General features: G+C 35.8%; 1 protein-coding gene across 8 annotated transcripts in view; it reads right to left on the bottom strand.

The window, feature by feature from the left end:
- LOC101891519 (proton channel OtopLc) overlaps positions 1–14,423 on the bottom strand; it is a 153,406-nt gene that overhangs the window by 90,361 nt on the left and 48,622 nt on the right. The gene's annotated exons all lie outside the window — the stretch shown is intronic.

The raw sequence follows: 14,423 nt of genomic DNA, 5'->3' as shown, positions 1-14,423 counted from the left end.
TACACCGCAACAGAAAAAAAATAGACTCAACTGCTGCTAGAACTGCCGAATTTGGTTTTCTCCGATAAGAAAACATTCGTTGTCCAGCAGTTTGAAAACAAACAAAATGATCGTGTTTACTAACCAAAGAGGTCAGCTGAAAATGTGCACCTTCGGTTGGCCACCAGTACTCAAGCGCCGGCCGTGGTGATGGTGTGGGACGCTATAACAGCCGATGCTCGCTCTCCGCTCATTTTACTCGACATCAGAAAAAATGACGAATATTATCATAAAAATATTCTGGAGAGTGTATTAAAGCCTTGGACACGCAAACATTTTGGCCGCAGACCTTGGACATTCCAACAGGACTCAGCACCATCGCACTCAGCACGCACCACCCAAGAATGGTTACAAAATTAGGTTCCTCGCAAGCAAGCGCTTCGCCGGGAATGGGCCAAAATACCGCAGAGCAGATTTCATTGACCGTTTGAAGGCCATAATTTATGCCAAAGGTGACCAATTCGTACAAATCGAAACTTATTCTAAAATGTGCTGCTATTTCTGACACTTTTTGCTTTCATTCAATAAAAATTTAAAAAAATATAAAAATTATGTTATCACGTTTATTAGTCCTTTGGTCCTTGAAAAAAATATTCTTTGAAAATCCACGTTTATTAGTCCTTTGGCCCTTGAAAAAAATATTCTTTGAAAATCCACGTTTATTAGTCCTTTGGTCCTTGAAAAAAATATTCTTTGAAAATCCACGTTTATTAATAGTCCTTCGAAAAATTATTTTTAAAATACCACGTTTTTTTATAGTCCTTGGAAAGAAATATTCTTTAAAAATCCACGTTTATTAATAGTCCTTCGAAAAATTATTTTTAAAATACCACGTTTATTTATAGTCTTTGGAAAGAAATATTCTTTAAAAATCCACGATTATTAGTTCTTTGGTCCTTGACAAAAAATATTCTTTAAAAATCCACGATTATTAGTTCTTTGGTCCTTGACAAAAAATATTCTTTAAAAATCCACGATTATTAGTCCTTTGGTCCTTGGCAAAATATATTCTTCAAAAATCCACGATTATTAGTCCTTTGGTCCTTAGAAAAAATATTCTTTAAAAATCCACGTTTATTAGTTCTTTGGTCCTTAGAAAAAAATTGTTTAAAAATCCACGTTTATTAATAGTCCTTGGAAAAAATATTTTTAAAAATCCACGTTTGAAATTGAAAATCTTGAGTTCTTCTAATGTCCACAGAAGACACTGAGGTCTTCCTTCGAGCGTCCGTAGAAGACTTCCAGCTCTTCCATTGTCCGTAGAAGACATAGTCTTCTCTTGTCCATAGGAGACCTCAAGGTCATCTTTTGTCCATAGAAGAACTAAGGGTCTTATATTGCCGATAGAAGACTTCAGGATCTTTTATTGTCCATAGAAGACTTTAGAGTCTTCTATTGTCCATCGAAGATTTTAGGGTCTTCTAGTGTTCACAGAAGACCTCAGGGTCTTCTGTTGTCTATGTAAGTCTTCAGAGTCTTTTATTGTATATTGAAGACTTCTGGGTCTTCTATTGTCTATAGAAGTCCTAAGTCCTTTTGCCTTTAGAAGACCTGGTGGTCTTTTTTTGCCTATAGAAGACTTAGAGATCTTCTATTGCCTATAGAAGACCTCGGGGTCTTACATTGACTATAGAAGACTTCAGGGTCTTCTATTGTCTTGGAAAGACTTCAGGAACTTTTGATATCGATTTATTCATACATTAAATATTTTTTTGTTCTGAGTTTATTCAAACCGCTTCTGTTCGTATTTCTTTATTATCTCCATAAATTATGGACAATAAAACAAACAGCAAACGCAACTTATGTTCATCATTATTGCCAAGAATAGAGGGTGTGAATTTCCATCCGAATTTGTACAAATTCAAAACAATTTTCTGGCCAAATGCCCATTTATGCGGCTCTGTGTGTGTGTGTGTGTTCTCCTTTTTTGGTGTAAACAAATGGCAATTTAAATGACCATTCATAAAATGATACGCCGCAAAAGTAGTTCATAAAATAATTTTGGAATTTGTTGGTTTGGTTTTTCGGGTAAACAAAAAGTCTATTGTAATCTGCGTGCGTGTGAGTGTATGTATTCAGAAATGTGTGAAATAAGTGCTAAATAATATTAATATCATAGTTTATAGATGCACATTATTCGTTGATTATTTCGATTTCAAAAAATATTAATTAATTGTTTTTTTAGCGAAAATTTTTCATTGTGGCGTAAGATATCAAAGCATTTTTGGAAGGAGGAAAAACCATAAAAATTTCAAAATTCCTTTTATTTGTGAAACAAAATATCATAATAGGTTTTTAGGAAGTTAAACGATTAAGGTCATTCAACAATTCTTTAAGGATATATAGTAGGTAGTAGTAGGTAGTGTGGCAAAACCAAGACGAGAATTTTGGGTCTAATGGAATCCCTCAGCCCCTTACCCAATTCTATAGAACGAATAAAGATGTTCTAATCATTTTTTATTCCTTATGATGATAGTTATTTCCCCCATACTGTCCTAAATCGAAAACTATATACAGGGTGAGATAAATAAACTACAACAAAGACAAACGCCCTAATTTTTACAATTTTTTTTAATTTTATTGAATCAAAACAAAAAATGTCGGAAATAGCATCAAATTTTAGAATAAATTTAGATTTGTTCGAATCGGTCAACTTTGGCACTTTAAAGGGCCAATGAAACATTCACACGCTGCCCGAATGTTGCTCTGCGGTATTTTGACCCTCCAAGTATTCTATGGATAATAGAAGACCAGGTCTTCTACAGGATGAGATAAAAAACTGCAACAAAGTCAAGCGCCATAATTTTTAGGTTTTTTTTTTTTTAATTTTATTGAATGAAAGCAAAAAATTTCGGAAATAGCATCAAATTTTAGAATAAGTTTAGATTTGTTCGAATTGGTAACCTTTGACACGAATTACGGCCTTCAAACGGCCAATGAAACCATCACACGCTGCCCGAATGGTGCTCTGCGGTATTTTGGCCCACTCCCGGCAAGTGCTTGCTTGAGATGATCAACACTTTGGTATTTTTTAGTGTCCACCTTGCTTTGCAAAACACTCCAGACACAATAGTCCAACGGATTAGTATCCGGAGATTTTGGTGGCCATTGTGCGCTGGAAATGAAGCGCGGAACCTCACTTTGTAACCATTCTTGGATGGTGCGTGCTGAGTGCGATGGTGCTGAGTCCTTTTGGAATGTCCAAGGTCTGCGGCCAAAATGTTTGCATGCCCAAGGCTTTAATACACCCTCCAGAAAATTTTCGCGATAATATTCGGCAACGGATTGGTATCCGGAAAGTTCGGTGGCCATTGTGCGCTAGAAATGAAGCGAGGAAACTCATTTTGTAACCATTCTTAGGTGGCGCGTGCTGATTCCTGTTGGAATGTTCAAGGTCTGCTGCCAAAATGTTTGCATGCCCAAGGCTTTAATACAACCTTCAGAATATTTTCGCGATAATATTCAGCATTTATTCTGATGCCACGGTCGATTAATACGTGCGTAGAGCGACCATTGGCTGTTATGGGCGGCCCACAACATCACCATGGCCGGCGCTTGAGTTCTGGTGGCCAACCGAAGGTGCACATTTTCAGCTGACCTTTTTGGCAAGTAATGTTTTCTAATCGGAGAAAACCAACTTCGGCAGTTCACCACTTTCAGCCAAGCAAAGCAACTCTTTAGCTCTTATGAGTCTATTTTCTTTCTGTTGCGGTGTAAGTTGCTGCACTTTTGTCTTCAATGGCTTTACCCCGAGCTCATTTTTCAATATTTGCCGAATGGAATATTGCGATATGTTCAGCTCACCAGCCATTTTTCGGCCACTGCGACGGGGGTATCGATTAAGTCGCTTCTTTACTTTTCGAACCAATTCTGCTGATGTAGCTGTTTTCTTCCGTCCACTTCCGTGACGTCGGCTACGCTACCAGTATCACGGTAACGAGCGATGGTACAAGACACAAAAGATTTATTCACATTTAAATGTGCTCTTGCGATAGCCACATGTGGTTTTCCAGCCAAATATAAAGAAATCACACTATCACGCTGGAATTCCATCACGAATAACTTTTTTCTGGAAAATTGTCACCAAAATGCTTTTGTACGCTTATAAGCAATATAATGAGTTGTCACTGGAATAATTTTAACAGCTGTCGGACGAGTGGCTTAGAAATGACAGCAATCTGAAGTTGGTCGCAGTTCTTTCATCTCACCCTGTATATATATTTTTTTAAATACAATTTTCATATTATTATTCCCTATTTTAAATTACTTAATTTTTTATTTCCCAAAAAAATACCATTCTTATATCATCCACCACTAATAACTTTTATATCATCATAAATAATGACAATTATAATTTTTTTTTGTTTGTTTTGTAATGCCCAACTGCAATTTAAAATTTATCAAATGACATCCAACAGTAGCTTTGATGATCTCACAACGATTGTCTACAAATAGAAATTGAACTTTTTTATGTCAGCTGAGTTTGCTTTTTCTCTGTTTGTTGTTTCTAAATTTCTCATATATGGAAAGTTAAATCGTATTCGCACAGAACTCGATTCAATTCAACCGGCAAACGGCAAACAGACAATAATAAATGAGACCCAGACAAAAACAAGCATTAAATTCATTTCTGTTTTGGGAATTCAAATACCAATAAAAAAACAAACGCCAAAGCAAAACCTGAAAAAAGTTCACGTAATCACCAAAAAAAAGCGTAAACAAAACATGAGGCAACTTTAAAGTAGTTTGCAAAAAAAAAAAAACGCAAAAACGATAGAACTGCATGCCAATGTTTAGAAGTTCTAATGGGTGAAACGGGGAGAGGAGAAGGAAAATTATAAAAACAAATAATGTGTGTCGAAGTACACAGGCCTACAGGTATAAGTGGAGAAGTTGGCAATGAAGTTAGTAAATGAAGTTAGTAAATAGCCATGAAAAGTGGATCGCTGTTAAAAAGTAGGGTCAAAATGATGAGGTTTTCATGGAAAAAATTTACTTTAAGAGTACGAAAAGTATCAAAACTAAAAAATCTTAACGAATTATAATTTAAATAGCCATGAAAAGTGGATCGCTGTTAAAAAGTAGGGTCAAAATGATGAGGTTTTCATGGAAAAAATTTACTTTAAGAGTACGAAAAGTATCAAAACTAAAAAATCTTAACGAATTATAATTTAAAGGTCAACAAGGTCAATTTTTAGAAATAGACTCCGAAATTGCACCAGAAAAATCATAAGGCACTATATAGTTGTGGTAATTGTTATTGGGTTATCGATTAAAGAAGAAAAACTTCAAATTTGATGTAGTACACGTTTTCAAAACCAATTTTAATTCTCTATTCTATACAATTCAATCAAATTTCAGTATTTTTTCTCTATTTATTGTACATATTTCCGATACCAACTCCATATATCAAGGCTACACATGAACAGCGACCTTAATACCAAATTTCAATTTTTTACGCATCCAACGCCAAATTGCACCAAATATGGTAATATTTAGTACTTTTCATACACTTGTTGTAAACATCTCCAAAACCAAATTTAATTCTCAATTCTATGCACTAATAATGACCCTTATGCCAAATTTCATAATTTAAACAATATTAGTACCATTTAGTAACTTTCGTACACTTGCTGAACGAATTTTCAACCACGAGTCTTTATCTAAACCCAGCAGAGACCAACTTTTGAAATTACGCGCTTTTTGGTTCACCCAAAATGGAATTGAACTAAATTTAGTACAATTTAGTACAGTTCTTACACCTAGTAGAAATTTCCAAAATCACCTCCATTCATTAACCCCATTTCCAAGAATTATTTATTTTACCAAATTGGAAGATATTACCTCTGTCTTTTCCTAATCCAAATACCAAATCTAAAAGTATTTGGTGCTTTTCCCACTTTTCGTACTTTTTAGTACGTATTCCCATGTAACCCGCTATGTATCAACCAAACATCAAAAATGTGATTTCAATGCCAAATTTTAGACGTTCGACTCAATATCCTACACAAATATCAACCTAAGTACTATTTAGAACTTTTTAGTACGTATGTCCCAAACCATTGCTCCAAATCTCAACCCTACACACTAGAAGCGATCCTAATGCAAAATTTTAGATCCGATTTGGTCCAAACTTGGCACATCGTAATATTATTATCAAACTTAGAGCGAGTTTAAAAATGAGTTATTTGAGTTCACTCCTTCTGGTTCCTTCCGACAAATGGTCGAAATTTTCAAAAACATATTTGACTGCACAGAAAGAGAAAGAATAATCCAATATTGCTCCAACTTTGCAAATCCAAATATTTATATCAGTGCTAGGTGAGGTGCGAAAATGGATAATATAGGTCCACTCCATCAAGCACCTCCCCCACAAAGGGTCAACATTTTGAATAGTTCTAAGCCCTATAAAATGTGTAATAAGAGTCGGATTATTTTCCAATTTTACACATCCCGGTATTTTTGTTACCACAAGATTCGGTGTGAAGATGGGATATATCAGTCTACTCCTTCTGGTACCTCGCCCACAAAGGGTCAAAGTTTAGAAATATTATAAGTCTTATAAAGTGTGAAATAAGATTCCGATTATATTTTAATTTGATATAGCTTAATATTTCTACTATAACAAGATCTAGTGTGAAGATGGAGGATATAGAAACACTCCTTCACAAAAGGGTCTTCAAATTTGATGCATTGAGATTTATCGGTCTACTTTTTCCTGTACCTCCCCCATAAAGGGTCAACATTTTCAATGGCCCTCATAAAACGCGAAATGAGCATCCGTTTCCTTTCAAACTCAGCACATTCCATTATCTTTATTAACACAAGATCTGCTGTGAAGATGGTAGGTAGTATGGTAATATGTAGGTCCAAGTTTTCCTATAGCACCCATATAAAGGTACCTTCCGAAATTTCGACGATTTTAGCCACACTTTCTAACAAAAACCGGCTTTTAGAGTTTATAATTTGTTGTAACTCTTGTAGCAGAACCTTTTTATACCCTACAACACTATGTGTTGGAGGTATTATAAGTTTGATTGGGCCAAAAATTATGTAACACCTCGAAATATTGGTTTTCAACATACGAAAATATTTATGGATCTTCCTATCTCGCCGAGCTGAGTCGATCTATCTATTTATATCCTTCCGTCCGTCTGTCCATGTTAATTTGTAATCACTCTACAGGTCGCAATTATGGCCCGATCTTCACGAAATCGGAGGTGGGCTAAGGCCAGAATAGAAGCCTATTGCTTTTGAAGATTATCGCATAATATTGGCGTTGAAATGTACCAAAAGCAGAAAAATTTTCCTGATTTTTCAGTTGCTCTACAGGTCGCAATTATGGACCAATCGAAACGGAAGTTAGCATGTGGCTAAAGCTTAATGCTGGGCAGAAGCCTTAAAATTTAGATGGTTATCGTGTAATATTTAGTGGGTGAAATAGACCATAACATTGGCGTTGGTTCAAATGAACCAAAAACAGAAAAATTTTCCTGATCACACAATTGAAATCAATCGACAAGGCTTGAGAAGAGAGTTAAAGAGAGGACAGAAGTCTATGATTTTGGATGACAATTGAAGTGCGTAAATATTGGGCAAATACCCCTGGTCAAAATGTTAAGGGTAATATCTGGCAAATCTTCCAAAATGGATTTGGACATAAGGGGCTTGTAACATATTGTAGTGTTGTAGGGTATCACATGGTCGGCCCCGCACGACTATAGCCGTTGCTTATATGTTTTTATATATTTGTTCTGAGGACTATATGTATAATTGTGCCTTCTCATATTCGGTATTTTGACGAGTTAAGCCTCAGTTTCTAGCGGAATAGCATAAAATTTGGCATTTATAGTATAGAATAATGCCTATACAAGTCCACGTTTTCGTACAGCCCCGATATAATTTTACCTCCCGATATTCGGAATTTTGAAAATTTAACATATTTTCTAACGGAATATTTTTGAATTCGATATTTTGAATTTAAAACGGTTTCTACTTCATCTGACAGAAGATTGTCTATATAAGTCCAGGTTATTATATAGCTCCCATATAGAGATACTTCCAGATATAGGGTATTTTGAAGGTTTTGGCCACATTTTCTAAGGCAATTACTTAAAATTCAGTATTGGGTTTTCGTGGTGGATTCGTCTGCTTGTATGGAACAATTTCTATATAAGTCAAGGTATTTCTATAGCCCCTATCATCCCGATATCTGATGATTGTAGCCAAATGTTTTACAGAATTGTTTGAAATTTCTATTAGATTTTCCTTCGGTATTGTCAAACATACCGATTTTTGAAATTGTTATATTTGACAACACCGAAGGTGGTTGAAATCTTGATAGGATATGAGGATTTGGAATATCCTCTATACAGGGTTGCCCATATTCGACGGACCTTTGGGTCCATTCCAATCGACGAGGCTTGTCCGCAGGCAACATTCTTTGCGTCAATTAAATTTTGTACGTGAACAAATGCAAATCAATGCGAATAATCCGTTGTAAAGTGGACCGAGCCATGCCCAACTGCTGAGAACGGCGTTTTTGGGATGTTCTTGGGGACCTCTCAACATTGGCTCGTACGGCAGCGATATTTGTAGTCAAACCAAACAATTTGACTACATACGTTTTCCCATAATAGAGGATAAAAGCATTTTGACCAGACTGAAACGAAAGTAATTTCTTAGTAGACGAGTGTTTACCTGACATCACGTTCCGCACAGTTAACAACACGTTTCCGAAGAGAGAGAGCGGGATGATCATTAGCAAAAAAGCAGTCACTCGAACAAATTAACAAAAAGCCAACAACAGCAACAATAATTTGAACAAAAACTAAATGTTCTAAACTGAAGTGTAAAAACAACGATATTCGTAAATGTTGTTGTAGCTAGTTCATAGTTTTAATTCTTCTTTTTTCATTTCAAACATTCAAAAATGTGCCACTGACAGAGTGACTGACTGACTAACTAAATAACAGAAAATGCATTTAACTATTGAAAATTGTATAGTTTTTTTTGTGTTTGTTTGGGCCCAACCCATCAGGGGCTAGATGGTCTGGCTGCAACGAATGAATGGATGGAATGAATGAATGAATGAAAGAAGTGGTGAATGAAATGAAGTTTGTTTTTTATGCGTTTTTTTTATTATTATTCAACGTTGTTCGGCATTACATACGAATGTGTGTAATCCTATGGCCAGCGGTAATTGTTACAATATGATAATGACAAACCATATAAAATTACACTTGAACAGTCGTGAAGTTCAATGATCTTTGTATAAACATGAATATCTGAATTTTCACTTGTTATGTCCACCACCATCCACGAGACTGTCATGTATTGTAGTTTTAGTTTTTTTTTTTTTTTGAGTTTTTCCTTTAGTTTTTCAAGCAGGAAATATTATATTTTTGAACTAAATATGACGTCGGTTGCTTTTTTTGGTTTTGGCACTTGTCATATCCGTTGTGATGTTGGAATATAATACCCTTGGCTTGGTTTGTTACTTGTTAGGCATCAGCGCACATTTTTGAAATATTTATTACAAAGTTCCGTGTGATAATTATTTAACACATATTGTGTGACTTGAGACGAAATTAGTTGTAAGAAAATTTGCATTGTATAATTTGTAGATATGACAATATTTATGATTTATCTGCGTATTTCCCATAGCTCAACAGCAACTTAAATTGTCCACACAGTTTAGATGTAAATAAGAACAAGTAAAACCCAGAAAAGAAAGTCTAAAAGTCGGGCGGGGCCGACTTTATGGTACCCTACACCACTTTGCTAATTTAGTAGAGCTGCGCATAACAATTAAAAGTTTTTTATGGGAGAATTCAGTCATACACGCTATGATTATAATTATAATTTAGAGTTCAAAGGACTAATTATGCTTAAGAATTTGTATCTTTTAAATTCAGACTTATATTGCCCATTTGATATATATGGGAGCTATATCCAAATCTGAACAGATCTTAATGAAAATTGGCAAAAATATTTCTGAGCTGTATTTCATATATTTCCCTGAATATGGTTGTTACGGAGTGCATATTACGGTTGTGGGTAACAAATACTACAAATCGGATGAACAATATATATGGGAGCTATAGCTATATCTGAACCGATTTTCACCCAATTTGACATACTAGCTTCTAGATTAAATTCGGTCGTAAGTGCAAATATTAGACGTTTGGTGCACAATAAAAGGTAAATCGGACGAAGTTATATATGGGGGATATATCCAAATCCGAACCGATCTCGATAAAATTTAGCAAAGGTATTTCTGAGCTGTATTTGATATATTTCCCCAAATACTCTGTAACAGAGTGCATATTACGGCTGCGGAGGACTAAAATAACAAATCGGATGAAAAATATATATTGGAGCTATAGCTACATCTAAACCGATCAAATTTGGCAGACTTATTTTCAGGCCTAATTTGGTTGTATGTGAAAAATTCCATACTATTCGGGAGGATATTATTTGGTGCACAATAGAAGGCAAATCGGACGAAGATATATATGGGAGCTATATCTAAATTGTTACCGATTATCTCCAATTTCAATAGGGTTCGTCTTTGGGCCAAACAAATAATATGTGTAAAATTTAATCTGGATCGGGTAATAAATGCGAACTGTACTTTGTTCACAAAAATACATTGACAGACGGACGGACATGTATAAATCGACTCAGAATGTGATTCTATGCAGATCATCAAACGGAACTATGGGTCTATCTCGTTTCCTTTTGCCTGTTACAAACAAATGCACAAAGACATAATACCATGACCACCTTGTGGTGTAGGGTTTAACCATAAACCAGTCCGAACTTTTAATACCCTCCACCTTTGGGTAAAGAAAACATTTTTATATAAAAGTGTCTGAATTCAAACGTGTTCTACTTTAAACCACAAACACCAGTAAGTCCGTTTGAATAATGCTGTTAAAAATTTCTAGAAACCATAAAGTGGGTGAGGCCGTTACAGGGTGAGAAAAAAAATACTGCAACTGCGCCATAATTTATACATTTTCTTTGTTTAAATTTTATTGAATGAAAGCAAAAAATGTCGGAAATAGCATTAACTTTTAGAATAAGTTTAGATTTGTTCGAATTGGTCACCTTTGGCATGAATAATGGCCTTCAAACGGCCAATGAAACCGTCACACGATGCCCGAATGTTGCTTTGCGGTATTTTGGCACATTCCCGGCGAGGCGCTTGCTTTTTAGTGCCAATGCTAAGCAAAATACTCCAGACACAATAGTCCAACGGATTGGTATCTGGAGATTTTGGTGGCCATTGTGCGCTGGCAATGAATCGAGGAACCTCATTTTGTACCCATTCTTGGGTGGCGCGTGCTCAGTGCGATGGTGCTGAGTCCTGTTGGAATGTCCAAGTTCTGTGGCCAAAATGTTTGCGTGTCCAAGGCTTTAATACACCCTTCAGAATATTTTCGCGATAATATTCGGCATTTATTCTGATGCCACGGTAAATTAATACGTGCTGAGAGCGACCATCAGCTGTTATGGCAGACGACACCATCACCATGGCCGGCGCTTGAGGTCTGGAGACCAACCGAAGGTACACATTTTCAGCTGACCTCTTTGGCAAGTAAACACGATCGTTTTGTTTATTTACAAACTGATGGAAAACGAATGTTTTCTCATCGGAAAAAACCAAATTCGAAGCAACTCTTTAGCTCTTTTGAGTCTATTTTCTTTCTGTTGCGGTGTAAGTTCTTGTACTTTTTTGAATTTCAATGGCTATACCCCGAGCTCATTTTTCAATACTTGTCAAATAGAATACTGCGATATGTTCAGCTCACGAGCCATTTTTCGGCCACTGCGACGCGGGTTTCGATCAAGTCGCTTTTTTATTTTTTGAACCATTTCTGCTGATGTTGCTGTTTTCTTCCGTCCACTTCCATGACGTCCGGCCAGTATCACGGTAACGAGCGATGGTACGAGACACAAAAGATTTATTTACATTTAAATGCTGGAGTGCTCTATACAGAAATCACACTATCACGCTTGAAATCCATCACGAATAACTGTTTTTCTGAAAAATTTTCAACAAAATGGTTTTGTACGCTAGTAAACAATGTAATGACCTTCCACAGGAATAATTTTAACAGCTGTCGGACGAGTGGCTTAGAAATGACAGCAGTCTGAAGTTGGTTGAAGTTTTTTCATCTCACTCTGTATATCTTTATTTATGAATTGAACATCATTTCCTCGCTTTACATCAATTTCTTATTTCCATGTACATAAAATATCTTTTGCAATTATTTTCTATTTTAAAAGCTAAAATTCTTAAAAAAAATTAACTCAATTCGTGTCAGGGTCATAGAGCCATTTCCAGTTTATTGCACCAACTGAAAGCAGCATCTCCATTCATTGCACATTAATCGATTAACTAGGCGAATTAACGCAGCCATAGATAGGCCTACTTTCACACGCAACTAAACGAAAACAATATTTAAAACAACATAAATTTTCTAAAGTCTATTTTCAAATTCAAGGATGTTCTACTTGGGTGCAACTACACACACGCTTACAAGAATACGCGCTTGCTAATAAAAAAACAATGTCTGTCAGTCATTTTCACTTATCTATCCTTCTCTTTCCCTCCGTAGGCCCTATAAAATATGTTCACGATGTTGTTGACAGTTGAGTTTCCTATTAAAAAGGCTATTAACTTTAGTGCACAACGAAAAAAAAAGAAGCAAACCGTTGATACCCACCTAGACAGCCTCTTTGCAGTCATATCTCCTATCCTGCTATCCTTGAAACACTTTGCTGTGTCGCCCTTTGTTAGCCTGCATTGATGAGGAGGAGCAAGCAACAATTATTAGACCTTATCGTAATATTACAATGTCGACGTGTATCAACTGACTTCGTAGACAGATTTACACCATTTACACTCGTCTACAATCTTTGTGGAAAATTTATTAGGATCAAAAGGATATAAAATGATAATTTCTGTACAAATTTTAAGAACTGAAGACCCTTGTTTCCATTCTACTACGATTTGAAGCTCTTCCATAAAAAACCAGTAAAGAAAGTCATAAGGTCGGGCGGGGCCGACTTTATGATACCCTACACCACCTTATTAATTTAGTAGAGCTCCGCATAACAATTAAAAGTTTTTATGGGAGAATTCAATCATATACGCTATGATTATAATTAGATTTTAAAGTTCAAAAGACTAAATATGCCGAAGCATTTGTATCTTTTAAATTGGGACTTGTATTGCCCATTTGGCGCACAATTAATTTGAAATCGGATAAAGATATATATGTCAACCATATTTCTGAGCTGTATTTAATATATATCTCTGAATATCTTTGTTACGGAGTGCATATTACGGTTGTGGGTAACAAATATAACAAATCGGATGAACAGTATATATGAGAGCTATAGCTATATCTGAGCCGATCATCACCAAATTTGACATACCAGCTTCTAGACTCAATTCGGTCGTAAGTGCCAAATTCCATCCCATTTGGACAAATATAAGATGTTTGGTGCACAATAAAATGTAACTCGGGCGAAGTTATATATGGGATCTATATCCAAATCTGGACCGATCTCGATAAAATTTAGCAAAAGTACTTCTGAGCTGTATTTGATAGATTCCCCCAAATATTGTTGTTACAGAGTGCATATTACGGCTGTGGAGGACAAACATAACAAATCGGATGAAAAATATATATGAGAGCTATAGCAATATCTGAACCGATTTCGATCAAATTTGGAATACTTATTTTTAGGCCTAATTTGGTTGTATGTACAAAATTCCATAATATTTGGGCTGATATTACACGTTTGGTGCACAATAACACGCAAATCGGACGAAGATATATTATCGAAATTCAATAGGGTTCGTCCTTGGGCCAATCAAATTATCTGTGCAAAATTTCATCTGGATAGGGCAATAAATGCGAACTGTACTTTGTTCACAAAAATACATGGACAGACGGACGGACGGACATGCATAAATCGACTCAGAATGTGATTCTATGCAGATCGTCAAAAGGAAATATGGGTCTATATCGTTTCCTTTTGCCTGTTACAAACAAATGCACAAAGGCATAATACCCTGACCACCTTGCGGTGTAGGGTATAATAAAATCTAGGTCAGATGCAAATATTGACAATATCGGCCCACTCCAACATGTACCTCCCACACAAAAAGTCAATATTTTGATTAATTATACCCTCAGCCATATGGCTGATAACCGTGTCAGACCATTGGTTTTTTAGGTCAATATTCGTTTCAGGACATTTGGAATCGATCTAGCAATGACCATAGGACCGTCCGTCCTTCTGGGCAAGGTCTTGCTGGCAGGTGCGCAAGATAATTCTCGAAGAGAGTATTCGATTTAATA

This window comes from Musca domestica, unplaced genomic scaffold (assembly GCF_030504385.1).
Source record: "Musca domestica strain aabys unplaced genomic scaffold, Musca_domestica.polishedcontigs.V.1.1 2, whole genome shotgun sequence".
Classification (NCBI taxonomy): Eukaryota; Metazoa; Arthropoda; class Insecta; order Diptera; family Muscidae; genus Musca; species Musca domestica.
This window is presented reverse-complemented; position numbering and strand designations above follow the sequence as displayed.